Source organism: Carcharodon carcharias, chromosome 17 (assembly GCF_017639515.1).
Source record: "Carcharodon carcharias isolate sCarCar2 chromosome 17, sCarCar2.pri, whole genome shotgun sequence".
NCBI lineage: Eukaryota > Metazoa > Chordata > Chondrichthyes > Lamniformes > Lamnidae > Carcharodon > Carcharodon carcharias.
The window spans coordinates 73,553,893-73,567,519 of NC_054483.1; the positions used below are offsets into that span (position 1 = coordinate 73,553,893).

Here is a 13,627-nt window from a genome sequence, read left to right on the forward strand (position 1 = left end):
AACAGGTCACATGTCAAAACAGCTAAGCACATTAGTCAACTTACAGGAAGTGATATATCAGGCCTACTGGCTCAGAATCAGCTCTCACACTAAATCAGTCCCTTATGGGCCCACAGCTGGTGAAATAATGCCTACAGACCAGGCATGGGCCAGTATCAACACCATCCCTCCCCCTCAAGAAACACAGAGAAAGCATCCAAGATCAAGTAATGGAGGAAACCCCATTTAGTTAGCATTAGAAAGTCTGTGCAATACAATTCCATTTTATTGCACAAGTTTTACTTAAATGACCGAAGTTCTGGTTATCACATTTACTGCAGCAAAGAGCTTGCTTTTTTCTACTCTTCTCCCAGTTACCTCAAAAAACTGCACAACACTTTTTAAAAGGATTTGCACAATCAGCAAACAAAAATAATGCAGCCTAATAAAATTATTGAGTGAAAATTCAGGAATCTCTCAAATGAAATATGGGAGTGTATTTGACTAAATTTCCTTTTAGTGGAGAGATTCAATAAAAAATCTGGAAATAAAAGGCTAATGATGACCATGAAACCATTGCCAATTGTCATAAAAACCCATCTGGTTCATTAATGTCCTTTAGGGAAGGAAATCTGCTGTCCTTGCCTGGTGTGGCCTACATGTGACTCCAGACCCACAGCAACATGGTTAACTCTTAAATGCCCTCTGAACAAGGGTAGTTAGGGATGGGCAATAAATGCTGACCTTGTCAGCGCCACCCACGTCCCATGAGCGAATAAAAAAAGTTACATAGGCTGTATCTTGAAAAAGAACTAAGTAAATCCTCAACATCCCAATTTAGGAATTTTCACAAAGTAAAACTTTCTTAAAATGCTTTTATATTTTATGGTCTCACTCAAATGTAATTTCTTCTATTGCATTCAAATAGTTTTTGTAAAGAAAAGGACTGGGGTTGAAGATATGGAAACTGCTCCCAAAAAACTCAGCCTCAAAACAAACCTCTCAACATCTGAACCAAGTAAATAGGCCCAAAGTCTCAAAAAGCATAGGGATGTTTATTTTTGACCATTTCAAATGTCTTGACACTAATCTGCATATTAAATTACCTCTTAGATTCATACTTCCCACAATTTTATTCTTTTATGGGATGGGAATGTTGCTGGCAAGGCAAGCATTTGTTGCTCATTCCCAATTGCCCTTTAGAAAGTGGTGCTGAAGCTCCTTCTTGAACCACTGCAGTCCATGTGGTGTAGGTACACCCACAGTGCTGCTAGGAAGAGAGTTTCAAGGTTTTGGCCCAGTGACAGTGAAAGAACAGCGATATAGTTCAAAGTCAAGATGATGTGTGACTTTGAGGTGACTTGCAGGTGGTAGTGTTCCCTTGTGACTGCTATTGTTCTCCTTGGAAGCTGCTGTCGAAGGAGCCTTGGTGAGTTGCATCAGTGCATCTGCTACATGGTATACATTGCTACCACTGTTGGTGCTGGATCGGGTGCCAATCAAGTGGCTGTGCTGTCCTGGATGGTGTCAAGCTTCTTAAGAGTTTTGGAGTTGCACTCATCCAGGCAAGTAGAGGTTATTCCATAACACATCAGATATTTGCCTTGTAGATGGTGAACAGACTTTGGGGAGGCATGTGGCAATGCTCACCGCAGAATTCCCAGCCTCTGACCTGCTCTTGTGGCCACAATATGGCTGGTCCAGTTAAGTTTCTAGTCAATGGTAAACCCCACAGGATGTTAATGGTGGGGGATTCTGTGATAGGAATGCCGTTGAATGTCAGGGGGAGGTGGTTAAATTCTCACTTCTTGGAGATGGTCTGGAATTCTTTGGAGAAGGCTGGCTCTTATGTGGCATGAATGTTACTTGATACTAACAGCTCAAATCTGAATGCTGTCTAGGTCTTGCTTCATATGGACACAGACTGCTTCTGTATCTGAGAAGTCATGAAGGGTACTGAACATTGTGCAATCAGCAGCGACAATTCCCACTTCTGACATTATGATGGAGGGAAGATCATTGATGAAGATGGTTGGGCCTAGGACAGTACCCTGAGGAGCTGATAATTGGTCTCTAAGAACCACAAGTATCTTGCTTTGTGCTAGGCATGACTCCAACCAGTGGAGTCCCCCTGATTCCCATTGACTTCAATTTTGCTGGGAGTCCTTGATGCCACACTTGGTCAAAGGCTGCCTTGGTGGAAAGGCAGTCACAGAGCAGTCACTCTCACCTCTGGAGTTCAGCCCATTGCTCCATGTTTCGAATGCAGCTGTAATGAGGTCATGATCCGAGTGGCCCTGGTGGAACCCAAACTAAGTGACAGTGAGCAGGGTATGCTGCCCCTTGATAGCACTGTCGGCAACATTTTCCATCACTTTGCTCGTGATAGAGTAGACTCATGGGGCGGTAATTGGTTGGATTGGATTTGTCCAGTTTTTTCTGGACAGGATATGCTAGGGTAATTTTCCACATTGTTGGGTAGATACCAGTGTTGTAGCTGTAATGGAACAGCTTGGGTAGGTGTGTGGCTAGTTTTGGAGCACAAATCTTCAGTACTACTGCCAGAATATTGTCAGGGCCCATAGACTTTGCCATGTCCAGTGCCTTTAGCTGTTTTTTTAATATCATGCGAAGTGAACCAAATTGGCTGGAGACTGGCATATGTGATGCTGGGGGCCTCAGGATAAGGCCAAGATTGATCATCTGTTTGGCATTTCTGCCTGAAGATGATTACAAATATTGTAGCCTTGTCTTTTGCACTGATGTGCTGGGCTCCCCAATCATTTAAGATAGGGATATCTGTGGAGCCTCCTTCTCTGCTTAGGTGTTTAATTGTCCACCACCATTTACGACAGGATGTGGCAAGACTGTAGAGCTTTTCTCTGATCTGTTTGTTGTTGGATCACTTAGCCCTATCTGTTGCATGCTGTGTGGTATGTGTGTATCCTGTGCTGTAGCTTCACCATGTTGGCATCTCATTTTTAAGTGCTCCTAGTGCTGCTCTTGCCATGCTCTCCTGACTGCCCGTTGATCTCCTGGCTTGATGGTAATGGTAGAACAGGGGATATGGTAGAACAAGGGATATGCCAAGACATGAGGTTACAGATTGTGGTTGAATACAGATTAGAGCTGAAGACCCACAGCGGCTCATGGATGCCCAGATTAGAGCTGCTAGATTGGTTCTGCATCTATATCATTTAGCGTGGTAGGAGTGCCACATTGCATGATGGAGGGGATCGCCAGGGTGAAGACGTAAATTCATCTCCAAAAGGACTGCCCAGTGGTCACTCCAATGCTGTCATGGACAGATGCATCTGCAACAGGGCGAGATCATTTAGGCTTTTCCCTCTTGTTTGTTCCCTCACCACCTGCAGACCCAGTCCAGCAGCTATGTTGTTCAAGAATCGGCTAGCTCAATTAGTAGTGATTCTACCGAGCCACTCCTGGTGATGGGCTTTGAGTCCCTCAGTACATTCTGCACCCTTGTCCTCAGTGCTGATTCCAAGTGACGTTCAACATGGAGGAATACTGATTCATCAGGCGAGGAAGGATGGTAAGTGGTAATCAGTAGAAGGTTTCCTTGTCCATGTTTGACCCGGTGTCATGAGATTTCTTGGGGGCCAGAGTCAATGTTAGGGATTCCAGGACAACTCCCTCCACAACTGTACACCACTGTGCTGCCATCTCTGCTGATGGGAAAGGACGTACCTAAGTATGATGCAAGTGTCTAGGACATTGTCTGTAAGCAATGATTCAGTAAGTATGACCACATTAGGCTGTTTGCTGCTTGAATAATCCATAGGACAGTTCTCCCAGTTTTGCACAAGACCCCAGATGTTAGTAAGGAGGTATTTGCAGGGTCAAATGGGCACAGTGTACCACTGTTGTTTCCGGTGACTAGGTCGATGCTGGTTTTATTCCTTTTTGGCTTTTCTGTAGTGTTTTGATACAACTGAGGGGCTTACTTGGCTATCTCAGAGGGAAGTTAAGAGTCAGCCACATTAGGCTGAATTTTACATTGGGGGCGGGTCCCCAGCCCTTGACCTAAAAATCAGTGGCAAGCTGCCTTCGCTTGGCTGGCTCACCCCGCAGCCATTTTATGGCTTAATTGTCTCTGTGGAGGGCCTTCCTCCCTCATTGGAGAGAAAGTCCTGCTTCCAAGATCTGCCAGTAAATCAGAGGGCCAGCAGCACTGCTGGAAGCAGTGGCCACTGCTGGGACTGCAGCAAGTCCCAAAGAGAAGACGCCAAAGGAGCCCAGACTTATAAGGTAAATCCATGGTCTTGCTGAGGCCAGGCTGGCAGGACCCGGCCAGGAGTGTGGGGGGGCCAGGATCATCAGGACGACATGGGGGGGGTATTTGTGGTAGAGAGGAATGCCACTTGGTGGGGAGAATTACATTGAGGGTGCCTCTGATGGATACGGGGTGTCTGGAAAGGAGGCACATCTCCCTTAGCTAGCCACCAGTTTGCTGGCTTTCACCTTGTGGCCTGGACACTTAGTGATGGCCTTCTTACCATATGTAAAATCCCGTGATAGTGAGAGGAGTGTCTGTTAATTGGCCACCTAAAGGCCTCAATTGGCCCACAGGTTGACAGGTTGCCTGACACCTCCCGTGCTGTCAAAATTGCAGCAGCGGAGGTTAGAAGGCGGGCACTGAATTTTATGGCTCCCCGCCCCACCTACCATCCTGCCCCTCTGAGTGGCTGTAAAATTCCTGCCATTGTGTGGGTCTAGAGCCACATGTAGGCCAGACTGGGTAAGGAAGGCAGATTTCCTTCCCTAAAGGACATTAATGACAATCCCATAGTTTCATGGTCGCCATTACTGAGGTTAGCTTTTCAATTCCAGATTTATTAGCTAATTGAATTTAAATTCCACCAGCTGCCATGGTGGGACTTGAACTCATGTACACAGAGCATCAGCCTGGGCCTGAGGGTCACTAGTCCAATAACATTACACTATGCCACTGTCAAGTCTATTCAAATCCATGTACTATACCAGTTGTGATACTTATATGTTTTATTCACCTGTGACCACATTTCAATGACTGAAAGGAATTTAAAAGCAAAAAACTGCGGATGCTGGAAATCCAAAACGAAAATAAAAATACCTGGAAGAACTCAGCAGGTCTGGCAACATCTGCGGAGAGGAACACAATTAACGTTTCGAGTCCGTATGACTCTTCAACAGAACTAAGTAAAAATAGAAGAGAGGTGAAATATAAGCTGGTTTAAGGCGGGGTGGGACAAGTACAGCTGGATAGAGGGCCAGTGATAGGTGGAGATAGCCATAAGATGTCATAGACAAAAGGACAAAGAGGTGTTGAAGGTGGTGATATTATCTAAGGAATAAGGTAGAAAGCAAGACAAGCAAGGTACAAATAGCCCTAGTGGGGGTGGGGTGAAGGAATCGAAAAAGGCTAAAATGTAGAGATAAAACAATGGATGGAAATACATTTAAAAATAATGGAAATAGGTGGGAAAAGAAAAATCTATATAAATTATTGAGAAAAAAAGGGGGGAAATCGGAAAAAAGGTGGGGATGGAGGAGAGACTTCATGATCTAAAATTGTTGAACTCAATATTCAGTTCAGAAGTCTGTAAAGTACCTAGTCGGAAGATGAGGTGCTGTTCCTCCAGTTTGCGTTGAGCTTCACTGGAACAATGCAGCAGGCCAAGGACGGACATGTGGGCATGAGAGCAGGGTGGAGTGTTGAAATGGCAAGTGACAGGGAGGTCTGGGTCATGCTTGCGGACAGACCAAAGGTGTTCTGCAAAGCGGTCACCCAGTCTGCGTTTGGTCTCTCCAATGTGGAGGAAACTGCATTGGGAGCAATGAATGCAGTAGACTAAATTGAGGGAAGTGCAAGTGATATGCTGCTTCACTTGAAAAGAGTGTTTGCGCCGTTGGACAGTGAGGAGAGGGGAAGTAAAGGGGCAGGTGTTACACCTTCTGCGGTTGCATGGGAAGGTGCCGTGGGAGGGGATTGAGGTGTTGGGGGTGATGGAGGAGTGGACCAGGGTGTCCTGGAGGGAACGATCTCTGCAGAATGCCGCCAGGGGAATTGATGGGAAGATGTGTTTGGTGGTGGCATCATGCTGGAGTTGGCGGAAATGGCGGAGGATGATCCTTTGAATGTGGAGGCTGGTGGGGTGATAAGTGAGGACAAGGGGGACCCCTATCATGTTTCTGGGAGGGAGAGGAAGGTGTGAGGGCGCATGCGCGGGAGATGGGCCGGACACGGTTGAGGGCCCTGTCAACCACCATGGGTGGAAAACCTCGGTTAAGGAAGAAGGAAGACATGTCAGAGGAACTGTTTTTGAAAGTGGCATCATCAGAACAGATGCAATGGAGGCGAAGGAACTGAGAGAATGGGACGGAGTCCTTACAGGAAGTGGGGTGTGAGGAGCTGTAGTCGAGGTAGCTGTGGGAGTCGGTAGGCTTGTAATGGACATTGGTGAAAGGAGTTTGATGTGCACACTTCAGACATTGCACTGGGAAGTCAGCGGACATGGTTCAGTAAGTGGAGGGAGCACGGCCTTTCCAATTTCACATCAATGTGAGCAAACAATGGAAATGCAGTTCCCAGTTGACTTAACTGTAAAAATAGAGCTGATATTGCACCTAGTGCGGTAAAAATACAGCACAGTGTATTATTTTTCCTCATTCTGCTTTTCCTTCTCTCTCTGTGAGAAATTAAGAGGAAAAGATTATCACAGCAGACACAGCATTAGTAAAACAACTCTGGTGAAATAGCTTCTAAAACCATACAGACCCTGTGATTTAAATACAGCCATCCACTATGGATTGTGGGGTCTCTCTTCTTCATGGCTCTCTGTTACTAAAGAGCAAAAGAAAAACAAAAAGCATTTGACTGCCAAGCTGGGTATTAGTGCACACCATTCAAGCAGAACAAATGGCTTATTCACATCTAGAACTGGGATGTCGCAGACAATCTAGGACAGTCAACAGACAGGCACTTGGTTATCTCCAATGAAATCATAATGAGCAACACATAATCTGTCTCTCTTTTCAGAGAAGGTTTTGACAAAAGTGGTCATAGAAATCATATATAAAAAACGAGATAAAAAAGATATGCAGAGATGTAAATGTGATTATCAACTAAACGATAAGGGATGTCAGTTTAACACATCAAAAATTCGGCATCTCTTACAATGCAGTAACTTCTGTCCTGCATGAAATGTCAGTCTAGATTATGTGCACAAATCCATAGGGGGACTTGGAAAAAATCCAATTCAAATACACCATAATTACAGATTTTCAATCCAACACACTGATGGCTTCCTATCCAATCATATTTAAAATGATGCAAGAAGCTAAGTAAAAACAATTTGTCAAGTTTAGTTAAAATTGAAACAAGTTTCAAAGGTACTGAAGTCATTCCTCACATCTCACAGATAAATGGATTGTGCCCTTTTTACAATTCCTGTCCTGTTCTCATGTGATGTCCATACACATATGGGGTCATTTTAAACATAGGCTTAAAATGGTACAAAGTATAAATTGTATAACACAATTCCTTACCAGCTCTACCTCACCACCATCTGTCTCAACTCCACCACTGTTTTTAAATTATTAGACTGTTTATCCAACATCAAGTACTGGATGAACAGGGATTTCCTTCAATTAAATATCAGGAAGACAGAAGCTGTTGCCTTCCACCCCAGCTCCTACTACCTGTTTCCTCACTACTGTCTCCCTTCCTCCCCTGGCAACTTAGCTGAGATTAAACCAGATTTTTTGAAAACTTTGTGATATATCTGACCTACTGATGACCTTCCGATCACATGTCCACGCCATGACTAAGACAGCCTATTTCCACCTCTGGTAACATCTTCTGGCTTTGCCACTGTTTTTTTTTATTCATTCATGGGATGTGGGCACCGCTGGCTAGGCCAACATTTATTGCCCATCCCCAACTGCCCTCGAGAAGGTGGTGGCGAGCTGTCTTCTTGAACCACAGTGCTGTTAGGGAGGGAGTTCCAGGATTTTGACCCAGCGACAGTAAAGGAAGGACGATATATTTCCAAGTCAGGATGGTGACTGGCTTGGAGGGGAACTTCCAGGTGGCGGGATTCCCATGTGTCTGCTGCCCTTGCCCTTCTATATGTGGGTCTGGAAGGTGCTGTCGAAGGAGCCTTGGTGAGTTCTTGCAGTGCATCTTGTAGATGGTATACAATTCTGCCACTGTACGTGGTGGTGAACGGAGTACCAATCAAGATGGCTGCTTTGTTCTGGATACATCGAGCTTCTTGAGTGTTGTTGGAGCTGCACTCATCCAGGCAGGTGGTGAGTATTCCAACATACTCCTGACTTATATAAAAACAAAAAAACTGCGGATGCTGGAAATCCAAAACAAAAACAGAATTACCTGGAAAAACTCAGCAGGTCTGGCAGCATCGGCGGAGAAGAAAAGAGTTGACGTTTCGAGTCCTCATGACCCTTCGACAGAACTTGAGTTCGAGTCCAGGAAAGAGCTGAAATATAAGCTGGTTTAAGGTGTGTGTGTGGGGGGCGGAGAGATAGAGAGACAGAGAGGTGGAGGGGGTTGGTGTGGTTGTAGCGACAAACAAGCAGTGATAGAAGCAGATCATCAAAAGATGTCAACAACAATAGTACAATAGAACACATAGGTGTTAAAGTTAAAGTTGGTGATATTATCTAAACGAATGTGCTAATTAAGAATGGATGGTAGGGCACTCAAGGTATAGCTCTAGTGGGTTTTTTTTTTATTTTATATAATGGAAATAGGTGGGAAAAGGAAAATCTTTATAATTTATTGGGAAAAAAAAGAAGGGGGAAACAGAAAGGGGGTGGGGATGGGGGAGGGGACTCACGACCTAAAGTTGTTGAATTCAATATTCAGTCCGGAAGGCTGTAAAGTCCCTAGTCGGAAGATGAGGTGTTGTTCCTCCAGTTTGCGTTGGGCTTCACTGGAACAATGCAGCAAGCCAAGGACAGACATGTGGGCAAGAGAGCAGGGTGGAGTGTTAAAATGGCAAGCGACAGGGAGGTTTGGGTCATTCTTGCGGACAGACCGCAGGTGTTCTGCAAAGCGGTCGCCCAGTTTACGTTTGGTCTCTCCAATGTAGAGGAGACCACATTGGGAGCAACGAATGCAGTAGACTAAGTTGGGGGAAATGCAAGTGAAATGCTGCTTCACTTGAAAGGAGTGTTTGGGTCCTTGGACGGTGAGGAGAGAGGAAGTGAAGGGGCAGGTGTTGCATCTTTTGCGTGGGCAAGGGGTTGTGCCATACGAGGGGGTTGAGGAGTAGGGGGTGATGGAGGAGTGGACCAGGGTGTCCCGGAGGGAGCGATCCCTACGGAATGCCGATAAGGGGGGTGAAGGGAAGATGTGTTTGGTAGTGGCATCATGCTGGAGTTGGCGGAAATGGCGGAGGATGATCCTTTGAATGCGGAGGCTGGTGGGGTGATAAGTGAGGACAAGGGGGACCCTATCATGTTTCTGGGAGGGAGGAGAAGGAGTGAGGGCGGATGCGCGGGAGATGGGCCGGACACGGTTGAGGGCCCTGTCAACGACCGTGGGTGGAAAACCTCGGTTAAGGAAGAAGGAGGACACGTCAGAGGAACTGTTTTTGAATGTAGCATCATCTTCCAATCCCGGCCCCAGCCGTGTATTCACTATACCCCCTGACCTTCCCCTCTCCGATGCTGAACGTTCAGTGCTCAGCAAAGGACTTAGTTTCATACCCTTACGCCCTCACCTCAATGAATTTCGGGCTCGGCATGATACTGAACTCTTCTTCCGCCGTCTTCGTCTCCGGGCTCACTTCTTTGGGCAGGAGTCCTCTCCCAGTTCAACGGATCCTTTTACCCATCTTCAATATTCTCCCTCCACCTGGACCCCTCCCTCTGGATTCTTACCTTCTCTCGATCTTTTCATTGAGAACTGTCGGCGCGACATTAGTCGTCTCAATTTCTCTGCTCCTCTCACCCATTCTAACCTGTCTCTCTCTGAACTTACTGCACTCCATTCTCTCAGGTCCAACCCTGACATTGTCATCAAACCCGCTGACAAGGGTGGTGCTGTTGTTGTCTGGCGCACTGACCTCTACCACGCGGAGGCTGAGCGTCAACTCGCAGACACTTCCTCCTACCTCTCCCTGGACCATGACCCCACCACTGAACATCAAGCCACTGTTTCCAGGACTGTCACTGACCTCATCTCCTCTGGGGATCTCCCTCCCACAGCTTCCAACCTGATAGTTGCCCAACCTCGGACGGCCCGCTTCTATCTCCTACCCAAAATCCACAAACAGAACTGCCCCGGTAGACCGATCGTCTCAGCTTGCTCCTGCCCCACAGAACTCATTTCTCGTTATCTTGACTCCCTTCTCTCTCCCCTTGTCCAGTCCCTTCCCACCTACATCCGTGATTCCTCTGACACCTTACGTCACATCAACAATCTCCAGTTCCCTGGCCCCTACCGCTTCCTCTTCACCATGGACGTCCAATCCCTCTACACCTCCATCCCCCACCAGGATGGTCTGAGGGCCCTTAGCTTCTTCCTCGAACAGAGGCCCGAACAATCCCCATCCACCACTACTCTCCTCCGTCTGGCTGAACTTGTTCTCACGCTGAACAATTTCTCCTTCAACTCCTCTCACTTCCTCCAAATAAAAGGTGTGGCTATGGGTACCCGCATGGGCCCCAGCTATGCCTGTCTCTTTATGGGGTATGTGGAACATTCCTTGTTGCAGTCCTACTCCGGCCCCCTTCCACAACTCTTTCTCCGGTACATCGATGATTACTTTGGTGCTGCTTCATGCTCTCGTCAGGACTTGGAAAAATTTATTAATTTTGCTTCCAATCTCCACCCCTCCATCATTTTCACGTGGTCCATCTCTGACACTTCCCTTCCCTTCCTTGACCTCTCTGTCTCAATCTCTGGTGATAGACTGTCCACCAATATCCATTACAAACCCACCGACACCCACAGCTATCTCGACTACAGCTCCTCACACCCCACTTCCTGTAAGGACTCCATCCCATTCTCTCAGTTCCTTCGCCTCCGTCGCATCTGTTCCGATGATGCTACATTCAAAAACAGTTCCTCTGACGTGTCCTCCTTCTTCCTTAACCGAGGTTTTCCACCCACGGTCGTTGACAGGGCCCTCAACCGTGTCCGGCCCATCTTCCGCGCATCCGCCCTCACTCCTTCTCCTCCCTCCCAGAAACATGATAGGGTCCCCCTTGTCCTCACTTATCACCCCACCAGCCTCCGCATTCAAAGGATCATCCTCCGCCATTTCCGCCAACTCCAGCATGATGCCACTACCAAACACATCTTCCCTTCACCCCCCTTATCGGCATTCCGTAGGGATCGCTCCCTCCGGGACACCCTGGTCCACTCCTCCATCACCCCCTACTCCTCAACCCCCTCGTATGGCACAACCCCTTGCCCACGCAAAAGATGCAACACCTGCCCCTTCACTTCCTCTCTCCTCACCGTCCAAGGACCCAAACACTCCTTTCAAGTGAAGCAGCATTTCACTTGCATTTCCCCCAACTTAGTCTACTGCATTCGTTGCTCCCAATGTGGTCTCCTCTACATTGGAGAGACCAAACGTAAACTGGGCGACCGCTTTGCAGAACACCTGCGGTCTGTCCGCAAGAATGACCCAAACCTCCCTGTCGCTTGCCATTTTAACACTCCACCCTGCTCTCTTGCCCACATGTCTGTCCTTGGCTTGCTGCATTGTTCCAGTGAAGCCCAACGCAAACTGGAGGAACAACACCTCATCTTCCGACTAGGGACTTTACAGCCTTCCGGACTGAATATTGAATTCAACAACTTTAGGTCGTGAGTCCCCTCCCCCATCCCCACCCCCTTTCTGTTTCCCCCTTCTTTTTTTTCCCAATAAATTATAAAGATTTTCCTTTTCCCACCTATTTCCATTATATAAAATAAAAAAAAAACCCACTAGAGCTATACCTTGAGTGCCCTACCATCCATTCTTAATTAGCACATTCGTTTAGATAATATCACCAACTTTAACTTTAACACCTATGTGTTCTATTGTACTATTGTTGTTGACATCTTTTGATGATCTGCTTCTATCACTGCTTGTTTGTCGCTACAACCACACCAACCCCCTCCACCTCTCTGTCTCTCTATCTCTCCGCCCCCCACACACACACCTTAAACCAGCTTATATTTCAGCTCTTTCCTGGACTCGAACTCAAGTTCTGTCGAAGGGTCATGAGGACTCGAAACGTCAACTCTTTTCTTCTCCGCCGATGCTGCCAGACCTGCTGAGTTTTTCCAGGTAATTCTGTTTTACTCCTGACTTATGCCTTGTAGATGGTGAACAGGCTTTGAGGAGTCAGCTGGTGAGTTACTCGCCACAGGATTCAAAGCATCTGACCTGTTCTTGTAGTCAGTGTTTATATGGCTAATTCACTTCAGTTTCTGGTCAATGGTAACCCCACAGATGTTGATAGTGGGGGGTTCAGTGATGTTAATGCCATTGAATGTCAAGGGGCAATGGTTAGATTCTCTCTTGTTGGAGACGGTCATTGCCTGGCACTTGTGTGGCGTGAATGTTACTTGTCACTTATCAGCCCAAGCCTGGATATTGTCCAGGTCTTGCTGCATTTAGACATGGACTGCTTTGGTATCTGAGCTGTCGCGAATGGTGATCATTGTTATCAGCGAACATCCCCACTTCTGACCTTATGATGGAAGGTCATTGATGAAGCAGCTGAAAATGACTGGGTCTAGGAATTGGCTGAAGACTGGCATTTGTGATGCTGGGGACCTCTGGGGAAGGCTGAGATGCTCAGCCATTCAGCACATCTGGCTGAAGATTGTTGCAAATGCTTCAGCCTTATCTTTTGCACTGATGTGCTAGGCTTCCTCATTAATGATGATGGGGATATTTGTGGAACCTCCTCCTCCAGTTAATTGTTTAACTGTTCACCACCATTCATGACTATATATGACAGGACTGTAGAGCTTAGATCTGATCTGTTGGTTACGGAATTGCTTAGCTCTAGCGCTTGCTGCTTATGCTGTTTGGCACACAAGTGGTCCTGTGTTGTAGCTTCACCAGGTATGCCTGGTGCTGATCCTGGCAGGCCCTCCTACACTCTTCATTGAACCAGGGCTGATTCCCTGGCTTGGTGGTGATGGTGGAATGTGGCATATGCAGGTCCTTGAAGTTACAGATTGTGTTAGAATACAATTCTGCTGCTGTTGATGGCACACAGTGCCTCATGGCTGCCCAATCTTCAGTTGCTAGATCTATTCAAAATCTATCCCATTTAGCATGGTGGTAGTGCTATGCAACACTATGGACGGTATCCTCAATGTGAAGTCGGGACTTCGTCTCCACAAGGGCTGTGCAGTGATCACTCCTACTCCTACATCTACTGTCATGGACTGATGCATCTGCGGTAGACAGGCTGGTAAGGGTGAGGTCAAGTATGGTAATAAAAACAGAAATTGCTGGAAAAAAACTCAGCAGGTCTGACCACATCTATGGAGAGAGAAACAGTTAACATTTTGACTCCGTATGACTCTTCTTCAGAGCTAAAGTAAAAATGTGATGGAATTTATACTGTTTAAGGGGGCATGAAGCAGATAAAGCAGGAGTGCTGA

General features: G+C 46.7%; 1 protein-coding gene across 8 annotated transcripts in view; it reads right to left on the reverse strand.

Annotated features, from left to right (window-relative positions):
• The window catches only part of vti1a (vesicle transport through interaction with t-SNAREs 1A), a 364,307-nt gene that overhangs the window by 59,425 nt on the left and 291,255 nt on the right, over nt 1–13,627 (reverse strand). For 2 of the 8 annotated variants that reach the window (XR_005945653.1, XR_005945652.1), the window contains one exon: nt 6,758–6,823. The exons of the other annotated variants lie outside the window; for them this stretch is intronic. The gene's annotated coding sequence lies outside the window, so the exon portion shown is untranslated. The remainder of the gene's footprint in view (nt 1–6,757; nt 6,824–13,627) is intronic. 8 annotated transcript variants of the gene reach the window in all.